The sequence below is a fragment of the Orcinus orca genome, chromosome X, assembly GCF_937001465.1.
Source record: "Orcinus orca chromosome X, mOrcOrc1.1, whole genome shotgun sequence".
Classification (NCBI taxonomy): domain Eukaryota; kingdom Metazoa; phylum Chordata; class Mammalia; order Artiodactyla; family Delphinidae; genus Orcinus; species Orcinus orca.
The window spans coordinates 132,212,722-132,224,606 of record NC_064580.1 but is presented as its reverse complement, the minus strand read 5'-3'; positions in this window follow the sequence as shown (position 1 = coordinate 132,224,606).

Below are 11,885 nucleotides of genomic sequence, written 5' to 3'. Positions count from 1 at the left end.
CTATGCAATCAGAAATTCCAGTCAAGAGATTTTCCTATGTAAATTCTTCTCTTTTGTAGCTCAAACCTCTTCCTTACTTTTAACACTGACCTAAGCTTATCATCAAGATCATGAAAACCATTAAAGCTAATATGTAGGGTCATCTGCAGAAGAGGATAGATTTACTGATATATTCATTCACCCATTTATTCAACAGGTATTTGTTGCATGTCAGCTAAGTGCAATAGCTGTACTAACTAGATTCAGGTCAAACAGATCAGGGTTCACATTTTTTCTCCTCAATCTGTGAGCTATCTGACTTTGGGAAAATCAATTCACCTCTCGGGATCCTGTTTCTTCATCTTTAAACTGGAGGTAGCAAGAGTACCTACTTCACAGGATTGTGATATTTCTCATACATTAAATAAGGTCTTGCATTTAAAAGTTTTATCATGTGTCTGGCATATAGTAAGTGCTCAAAGAACAGTAGATATGAGTATTAAGAAATTGTTCTCACTCTAATGTAGCCTGTAGGAGAAGGAAGAGATGATTTTAATCCTTTTATTTTTTTAAGTCCAGCTTTAAATTTGAACAGATATGCGCCAAATATATACCTTCCTTAAATGTGGCTTATTTTCACTCTTTATTCCTTTGTTCAAAAACTTATTTCTAATTCCTAGAGCACTAAGTCTAAATTACTCTGCCTGTCAATCAAGTTGCTCTCCAACTATGTACATGCCACTTCTCTCCTCAGCATAAGACAAGTTGAATGTTTCACTCTTTTCAGATACCAGTGCACGTGGCTACCAGTCCAGCTTACCATGTGTATCCTCCACATGAATTACATATATTTATTCATTTTCTACCTTCAGGTCCTAATTTCTCTGTAAATCCTTCCCCGACTAAGACTCCTTTATGTTCTAAAGCCCTATGATAGTTTTCACTGATCCCCTAATTTATTTCTACATTTTCAACTATGTCCTGTCCTCCTTATTCAGTATACTCTGTTACATATACTCTCCCTTCTTTCAAAAGCTTTTTTGAGTTAACTGTCATGTTACAAATAATCTGAACAACTAGTTGCTATAAAGTGTAGAATGATGTGGTTAATTCACTATAGAACTATAATTTAGATATTTCTAAAACATACTAGTAAGGACAATATTTGGAGGGAAGAGTGATTTTTCTGGTGTCCTTTAAGGTTACTCATTTATTTTTTGGAAATCACTGGCTTTTAGAAGAGATGGGTTGATCTGTGCTGAGACAGGATCTCCAAATTTAATTGGAATTGAATTAATGTCAGCAAGGTGCCTATAAAAAGAAAAAAGGCCTGGGATTGGGAAACAGCAGACCTGTGTTCACTTCTGCGCCCAACACTCTCACTAACTAGCTGTATGATCTTGGACAACTCAATGAATCTGTCAAAATATATTTCCTAACAAGCACACCATTAACTAAAGAGTTAAGAAAGCATATTTTCTGAAATACACTGAATCTAACAAGTTTGTAAAACAAGTTGTCAGGTATCATATAGTGAATTTTGTAAATGTCTCAACATCAATTTCTGTATATAATTGTACTATCCTGATATACTATCAAAAATCAAGAAATTGCAAGTAGTCTTTTAGAAACATAACAGCCTAAAGCACAAATAAAATTTCTAGAAATCACTTTCTAGAATGGGAGACAGTAAATTATAATAAAGGATGATAAAGAAGAGGACAGATACCTAAAGTGGTCTTTTGGGGAGAGAAGTGATTAAGCAAGGTTTTTCCTAGAACGAGTGACTTCTAGGCTAAGGTCTAAAGGATATAGGTTAGGGAGGCATTTCAGGAAGTGTGAACAAGATATTCAAAGGCAAGGGAATATATAACAACATGGAATATTCGGGCATATTAAGTAATTTAGAATAGTTAGAGCAAAAATCCTTGAAGGGATTTGCAGATGAGAAAAGGGTTCTGTGGTTAAGAGTGTAAGTTCTGGAGTGAGTTGACCTGAGTCAAATATCAGGTCTGCAACTCACCAGTTGTATAACCTTGGCCAAGTTACTTAATCACTTTGGGCCTCGGTTTCTTACTGTAAAATCAGTACAATTTATCAATATACCTCATAGGGTTGTTGTGAGAATTAAGTGAATTAAAACATGTAAAATGCTCAGAACAGTATCTGGCACAGAGTAAACATCTCTCCCTACTACTTGAATGACAAGTCCATGAAAGAAGGAAATTTAGTTGTTGAATCACCAGCACTTAGATAGTGAGTGGCTCATAGCAGGCAATGTTGAACGAATGAATGATCATTAACATGATTATTATTTTTGACAGGTATCATCTTAAGAGGTGAGAAGGTTGAATAATCTCAGTTGTTTCCATTGTTACCTTAATATAGGACCACAGAGTAAAGATATAGTAATAAATTAATATATAAAATAAATGAATCAATTATATATTATTAATATAGATATTAAGTTATATATAATAATCATATATTATTAATTAATATATAATTAATAAATGAATCCCTACTCTCAAGTGGCTCGTAATTTAGTAGGAAAGCTATCAAATACACAAATGTAATAAAGGATGATAAGTGCTATGGAAGGGAGCAGAGAAGAAATACACGTAATCCAGTATTGAGGGGGTTGTGGAATGCTCCCTAAAATAGGCAATGTTTAAATATGAACTCGAAGGATGAGAAGGACATTACAGCCGAAGGGAACAGCATGTGTCACTGAATCTCCCGAACTCAGCGTAGTGTCTGGCATAGAGTAGATGCTCAGAAAATAGTTTATAAATAAGAGAATGAATAAAAACCACTGCAAGCAGAGACAACAGGGCGAACAAAGACACAAAGATGTGAAAACAACATGTTTATAAGCTATTCTAAGAGGGTCCCCTGCACTCATAGCCTGAAGAAGTTCAAAGCAGAAATTTTCTCTAGAAGGTACCACCCACATATTTTATTCATATTCCTAGAATGTACTGAGCTTATTTAGGTTTTATTAAATTGTAGCAAGTGAAATACATAATATATAAAAAAAAGCTTGGTATGATAGTCCAATACAGTGTCTAAGATAATCGTTTTCAGAGTCTTCATCCATAAACCCAATCAAATAAGTTCTCTCAGCATATAACACATTCTCTCTTACTTTGTCTGCATAAAACACCTACTCTGCACAAATTTTGAAAGTCTTTCCTCATTCTGTTTTTCCCGGAATACAGCCCAAACCTGTTGAGAGCTTACAAGTTCCTGTATGAAGCCAGCTCTATCCATACTCTACTGGAGTCAAGAGGAGCCAGATGAAAAGCTGACCTATGTTCATCCTGATTCAGCAGTGATGATGCCAGAATAAATCAAGCAATGCCAAGCAAATAGAGATTCTTAACCAAGAAGCCTATAGGATGGTCACGATTATTTTCTTTTCCACAGAAGCTGGCAAACAAGTATAGGAGCAATATCGCCACGAAAGAATGGTACAGAAAAGTCAGAGAGAGAGAAATAACCTGGGAGAGTATGGAGAGGTAGGAGGGAGAGACAATGTGGTCCTGAGGAAACAAAACTGGACTAAGAGTAAGGAAATGTAAACTCCAGTATTCTAACCTGCTGTGTGGCTTTGGCAGGTCATTTTTCATTCTAGGTCCTATTTTCTCATCTATAACATAGTAAGTTTCAATGTAATCCTATAAAACAAGCATACTGAGCACCTACTTAATGTTAGGCAGTATACTTGATGGGAAAGACACAGAGATGAAAGTGACACAATATGCCATGTAGTAGGCCCTCACTACATACTGGTTGAATGAATAAATTAGTGGTCTTATCCTCTCATTACTCACAGTCTAGTAGAGTAAATGGACATGTAAACAGATAAACTGTAATACAGTCTGTCACTAAATCAGATAAGACATGATTGTGCCCTGAATCCAGGTAGGGACAGTATAGATGAAGAAAAGTGCATGATAGGTAGAATGTAGAATAAGTAAGACTTAATGACTCATTAGATATGGCATGCTGATTGTGCCATATCTAACAAGGTGCCCATGTAATATCTAAATGGTAATCTAGGCAATATTATACATGGGTTTTGAGCTTAAAAGTGGATATGAATCAGGAATAGAAATAAGCCTCACCTCCAGAGATTCTTATTCAAGAGATCTTGGGTGAGATCCAAAGAATCTGCATTTTCAAAAAGTCCCACATGGTCCTTGATGGAAACTCTCAGTTCTACATCTCTGGTCCAGACTTCCCAGCTGAACTCTACACCCATATATCCAACAGCCTATCAGACAACTCCACCCATCATTTTCCTTTATCCATCAAACGTAATTGAGGGTAAGGTTGGTTGCTATTTTATGTATGGTGGTTATGGAAAGTCTCTTTCATTGACATATGTATATATATTCTGGTATTTACTTAGCAGGACACTTCACTGCTCCACGTATATACCAACATACACTTCACTTTCTTCAGCTATGTAACTTTTTTTCTCCACATTAATCAGACGTCTTAAAACTTAGGAATGGGGTAAGGGGACAAAGTGGGGCAAGTCCTTGTGATTGTCAGGAGCTCTGAAGTAGGTGATGTGTCCACGTTCCAGGGTGGCCAGCCTGCTGCAGGTGACAACACCACAGAGGATTACATTTGGTTCTGGGAGCAGTTTATTTTCAGAACTGACATCCTACCCAGTACTAAATATAGCCAGTCTCTTCCTTTCAAACAAGGATTTCTTTTCTGTTAAACTTCAATAAAGCTCTTAGCTCTGTATTTATTACAAGATCTCTCTCTCTCTCCCCTCCCTCCATCTCTCTCCCTCTCTCTCTTTCTATCTCCCTCTCTCTCTCTCTCTCCTGCCTTTATGAACCTTATTCTTCTTATACCCCCTCTTGCCAACCACCTACTTTCTTCTCCTTGGTTTCCTTGGTTTCTTCTCCTAACTTTCTTTTCTTTCCGATTTCTCTTCTCTGCTTTCTTGGTATTCTTCACTATCTCCTCTGGGCACTTTCCTCTTGATGTCTCCAATTTTTAAAAAGAAAATCTCTTAGGAACCCCCTCCCCTGATAGGTCAAGAGAATGCAGATGTCCCAAGTCTAAAATGAAATACTTTGCTTATTTTTAAATCTTCACAGGCTGAAGATAGTTATGTCTCTTTCCTTATGTGCCAACTGACTGACATGTAATATTAAGGACATGGCAGCATTTATTGCTCATTAACAGTGTATAATTCTAAATACTTTATACATATAATCCTTATAAAAATCCTCCAAGTAAGGCACTAAAATCATCCCAGTTTTGTATGGGGCAACAGAGGCCAAGAGAGGTAAATGTAGGTATGTCATCTAACGAGGGAGCAGTTACAGGGGAAGTTACAATGGGAAGGGTAACTGCATCTAAAATAGCTTTCAGCTGACCAAGAAGACTACCCTCGTTAACTTTTGCTTTTCTAAAGCAAAATGTGAAGGAATTCAGAGAAACTGGAGTAAAACATGAAAGATGGAAAGGATTTCGCTTTCATTTTTCTGCATGTTTTGAATTATGATTCTGAGTTTTAGGCACTGATAATCTCTTTACCCTCCAGTTAGACTGTGAGTTTATCAGGACCCAAACAATTTTTACGGATATATTACAAATTCTGCACTCATTACAGGGAATGAGACGTGGAGTGGTTATATCCATACAATGAATTACCACTCAACAATACAAATGACTTTTTCTCCACTGCTGTTACCCAATAGCCCATGATTATTATTTGTAACAAACTTCCTGAGCAACTTCTCTGTCTAAAATACACACACACACACACACACACACACACACAAACACACAAACATAGTCAATTAGATGGCAATGTATAAGGTTAATATACAAAAAATAAATTGTATTGCTTCACACTAGCTATGAACAACCTGAAAATGAAATTAAGAAAACAATTTCATTTACAAAAGTATCATAAAAGATGAAATACTTAGCATTAAATTTAACAAAAGAATACAAAACTTGTACACTGAAAAGTACAAAATATTGTTGAAAGAAACTAAAGAAGACTTAAATAAATGGAAACACATTCCATATGCTCATGGATCAGAAGACTTAGTATTGTTAAGATGGCAATACTCCCCAAAGTAATCTACAGACTCAACACAATCCCTGTCAAAACCCTAGTTGGATTTTTTGCAGAAATCAATGAGCTAATCCTAAATTTATATGGAAATACAAGGGGCACAGAATAGCTAAAACAGTCTTGAAAAGAAAGAACAAAATAGGACTACTCAATCTTTCTGATTTCAAAACTTACCGCAAAACTACAGTAGTCAAGATAATGTGGTACTGGCAAAAGGATATATATATTGGGCTGGCCAAAAAGTTCATTCGGGTTTTTCCCATATATATATATATATCAATGCAACAGAATTGAGAGTCCAGAAATAAACCTTTGATATTTATGGTCCATTGTCAGGACAATTTAATGGGTGAAAGAATAGTCTTTTCAACAAATGGTGCTGAGACAACTGGATAGCTACATGCAAAAGAAGTTGGACCTCTACTTCAAACCATATATGCAAGTTAACTCAAAATGGACCACAGACCCATTGTATGAGCTAAATGCAAAAAGAAGTTGGACCTCTACTTCAAACCATATATGCAAATTAACTCAAAATGGACCACAGACCCATTGTATGAGCTAAAACTACAAAATTCTTAGAAGAAAGCATAGGAATAAATCTTTGTGACCTTGGATTAAGCAAAGCCTTCTTAGATACAATAACAAAAGCATAAATGACAAAAGAAAAAATAAACTGCACTTCCTCAGAATCAAAATCTTTTTTGCTACTAAACATGTCAGCAAGAAAGTGAAAATACAACCCACGTGATGGGAGAAAAATGTTCACAAATCATATATCTGATAAGAACTTGTATCCACAGAAGATAAAAAAAGCTTTCAACTCAACAGAAACAAAAATAAATAACTGACTTGAAAATGGGCAAAGGATTTGAATAGATATTTCTCCAAAGAAGACATACCAATGGTCAATGTCTGTATGAAAAGAGGCTCAACATCATTAGTTATTAGGAAAATGCAAAGCAAGACACAAATACCACTTCATACCCACTAGGATGGCTAAAGTCAAAACAACAGACAGTAAGAAGTGCTGACAAGGATATGGAGAAATTGGAAGCCTCACACACTGCTGGTGATATTGTAAAAATGATACAGCCACTCTGGAAAACAGTTTGAAAGTTCCTCAAAATGTTAAACATGAAGTTATCAACTGATATGGCAAGAGCTGAAAACATAGCTCCACACAAAAACCTGTATAAAAATATCCACAGCAGCATTATCCAGAATAGCCAAAAGGTAGAAACAACATAAATGTCCATCAATCTAATGACTGGATAAATAAAATGTTGTCTATCCACACAATAGAATATTATTCAGCCATGGAAAGGAATAAAGTACTGATTCATGCTACCACGTGGATGAACCTTGAAAACATCACAATAAGTGAAAGAAGCCACATGCAAAAGGCCACATATTGTATGATTCCATTTATATGAAATTTCCAGAATAGGAAATTCTATAAAGACAGAAGGCAGATTAATGAATTCAGGGGCTGGGGAGAGGGGGAAATGGGAAGTGACTGCTAATGAGTTTCTTTTTGGGGTGATGAAAAAGTTCTGGTATTAGTTAATGATGGTTGCAAAACTCTATGAATAGACTACAAACTATTGAATTTTTCACTTTAAATGGGTGGATTTTATTGTGTGTGAATTATATCTCAGAAAGCTGTTTTTTTTTTTTTGAAAAGAATACATTTGGGAGACTCTTTAGTCCTCATGAAAATAGACTTCTGTCATGTAGACCTTTTCACTTTGCCAGAGTGCCTAAGTCTAATCTCTGACTGATGGACATTTAGAATGTTTTCAGGTTTTTCGTGTTACAAACAATGCTGCAATAAACATCTTTTACATATATTTTTGTATATTTGTGCTAGTCTATCTGTAAGATAAATTTCTAAAGTAAAAATGCAGGGACAAAGAATACATGTATTTTAATTTTGCTTAATATTCAGTATTACCAAATTGTTCTCCAAAAAACATGCACCAATTTACACTGCCACCAAGAGTTTAAAAGGATACTCATTTTCTCACATTCTTAGCATATTATCAAATTTCTCAACCTTTTTCCACCTGAAAAGTAAAAATCTTGGGTTTTTAAAATATGAGTGAGATTCAACATTTTTTCACATAAATGTTGGCTACTTATATGTCTCATTTTGAGAACAGTATTTTCATGTTCTTTGTTCATTTTTCTATTGAGTTTTTTTTTTGTTCTGGATCTGTAAGAATTTGATATATACATTTAAATATCAATATTAATATAAATATTAAGGCATGATCTCTGGTATAAACATATTTTTTATATATTATATTTTTTATTAGTTTGCCATTGGCCTTTTAACTTCATTTATAATACCTCAAACCTCCTAGAATAGTGAAAATAAAAACAAAAATTAACAAATGGAAAAAAAAAAAACAAATGGGACCTAATTAAACTTAAAAGCACAGCATAGGAAACCATAAACAAACGAAAAGACAACCCTCAGAATGGGAGAAAATATTTGCAAACAAAGCAACTGACAAAGGATTAATCTCCAAAATATATAAACAGCTCATGCAGCTCAATATCAAAAAAACAAACAACCCAATCAAAAAAATGGGCAAATGTTTTAAATTTTTATGTAGTCAAACTGATCAATCTTTTCCATTAAGGGATTATGACATCTAGGTTTTGTGCCACATCTCCTCATGTTTTCTTCTAATACATCTTACATTTTGATGATTTTATACTTTTTGATATATTTTTGATCCATTTGAGTTTATTTTCCTGTGGGGATGAGTTAGCGATCCAGCAGAGCTAACTCATAAGAATGTGTAACTTAGGCACTGCACAAAAGTGCCTGGGAGAAGATATTTTCTTTGGCTTTAGAGTTTAATTTTTTTACTAAAATCTATCTAGGCACATGTCATTCTTCCCATTATTCTGGCTTGAGACTTGGTGGGGTCTCTAAATCTGAAGACTTAAGTCATTCTTCAGTTTAAGGAATTTTTTATCCAGTATTTCTTTGATTCCTTCCTCTTCCCTGCCCCTCCATTCCTCCCTTCTTCCCTCCCTCCCTCCTTCTCTCTCTTTTTTCTTCTTTCTATCTCTCTTTCTCTGTCTCTTCCTTCTCTTCCCCTCCCTTCCTTTCCTTTCTGAAACTCTCATTCAATAGATATTGGAATTCTCATAAAGATATGTATGTCTCTTCATTTTTCTTATCTTTTCTTTGGTTTTTGTGTTGTATTCTGGGAGAATCTCTGTGTTCAACTAAGTAATTCTGGTTTTAGTTGCATGCATACTGCTAGTCACCCCTTTAGTAATGAGCAAATTTTTGGCAAGTATGTTTTTAATTTCTAAAACCTCTGTAGTAGACATTTGTCATATTTGTGTCTGACCAACATATCATGAATGTCCTTTCTATATTTGGGAAATTCTTACATTATAATTTTTACATCTCAAATGTAGAAGTCAAAACTCAAACTTCTAGTCTGTGTTGAAACTAAGATGTAGGAATACGACAGGTTCTACCAATCAGATGCCCTGATATGCGACTTTGATTTGGAATTGAAGACATGCATACAGTGGTATTGTATGGTTTCTGTTTTGCTGGAATAGGTAGTAGTGAAGGAACTCGGCTTTGAAGGATGGCAGAGATGGCAAGGTTAAGTTCTTAATAAAGTAGTAGCATCAGTGCTGGCAGCAGTAGCTGTTGCAGTAGTCAATTTCTTGGCATCTAATTCAGGAGCAACAGTTTTTCTTATCAGGCCAGTTCTGTGGCATTTGTCCTGGGCAACTGTTTCTGGAAAGTGAGCCTCAAGACTGGTTTTCCAAGACTTCTTTTAATAAATAACTGCACTATGCATATAATCTCAATCTCAGCATCCCCTTCTCAAACTATTTCTTCCTATCTTGTCTGCTCACTCTTTCTAATGCCCCCAAACCAACATTTTCTTGACCCTGCTGGGATTTCCAATCTATTGACCCTGCTTCTTTTTACTGCCACGTTCCTTCTTACCTGACTTTATATTTCATGGTCCATCATTACCATCACTCCCAGGTATATATCATTAACTCCTTTGTCTCTTTTTCCATTCATCATACTCACCTGATAAAAAACCCAAACCTGCTTAAATCCAACTCTCCACTTATTCTGTTTCCATGTTAACTGGTTTGATCTTCATTTTAGCTTCAAATTCATGACCATTAACCTCAGAGGGCCTTTAGTGCTGCCTGGCAATGCTATAACGGTTTCATAACCCATATTAGCATATTAGCAATATGACCCCATATTGCTAATTTCAAAGGTTAATTATCGGTTTTCATGTTACTTGATCTTACTTCATCTTACCTGTCAGTATTATTTACATGGTCGATTACTCTCTCCTTCTTGAAGCACTTTCTTTACTTGGCTTCCAGGACACCTCATTATTCTTCTCCTCCTGTCTCACTGGTTATTTTTTCTCACTATCCTCTGGTGATATTTTAGGTCCCAACTGCAAAATGTTGAAGTAACACAAGACTCAATCCTTGCTCTTCTTATCTTCTCTATCTACACTTGTTCCTTAGCTGATCTCATCCAGTATGAATATTTTAAATGCCTTATATAGAGAGAGGACTCTCAAATTAATATCTATAGCCTAAGATCCCTCTCCTGAACTCAAGAATAATATATCCCACTGCCTACTCAACAACTCCACTTGGATGTTTAATAGATATCTTCTACTTAACATCTCCAAAACCTCTGCTCTTCATTCTCCAACAAATAAACTGCTTCTCCTGCTATTTTCTCCATTAATAAATAGTACCGTAGTTATTCTAGTTCTTCAGGCAAAAATCTTGGAGTTATGCTTGTCTTATCTCTCTCATGCCCCAGACTCAGTCTACCAGCAAATCCTACCCATATTTCATTTTAAATGTATCCAGTCTGACCATACAGCGTTATCCCCACTTGAGGCTAACACCTTGCCTCAAGCCACAGTCATCTTATTCCTGCATCACTGTAATAACCTGCAAACTGGTCTCCCTACTTTTACCCTTGCCCCTGGAAGGCTATTGTCTACATAGCCACCAGAGTGAAAATGCTAAAATGTAAGTCAGATTATGTCAGTCTTCTACTCATAACCCTACAATGGTTTTCCATATAGCTCATAGTGAAAGTCAAAATACAATGGTCTACAGAATCTATAATTTGGCCTGTTCTTGTTGCTCTTACTTCAACGTCTAGCAATCTTCCTTACTCACTCCTCTGAAGCCATACTGATCTCCTTACTATCAGTCAAGAAACCCACACACTCCTTTTGCTTGGAAAACTTTTCCTCTATTCTCCTGGCTCACCTCATCACATCCTTTAATTCCTAGATCAACTATTACCCTTATCAGAGAGGCCTTCTCTGAACACTCCATCTACAAATGACAGGGGTATGCATATGTGTGTCTGTGTGTCATTTGCTGTCTCCCTTACTCGATATCACTACCTGAATCATGTGCTTCTTTGTTGTCTCTAGTCTCCCACTGAAATATAATCTCCTTAAGGACAGGGACTTTTGTGTTTTTCACTCACTTCTGTATCCCCAATGTCTAAAAGAGTAGCCAGCACATAGTAGCCACTCAGTAAATATTTCCTTATGCTTAGACTAGCCTGCATGGATGAAATTGTTTACAAATAAGAACACTATTTTATTTTTTGAATAGGAGCTTATTTTTATTTTATGAATGTGAGATATTTAATGATATATTCTATGAGTAAGATGAATCTTTCTCTAAATACTATTTTATACATATTTATAGTTCTTTTCTGTTTTCATCA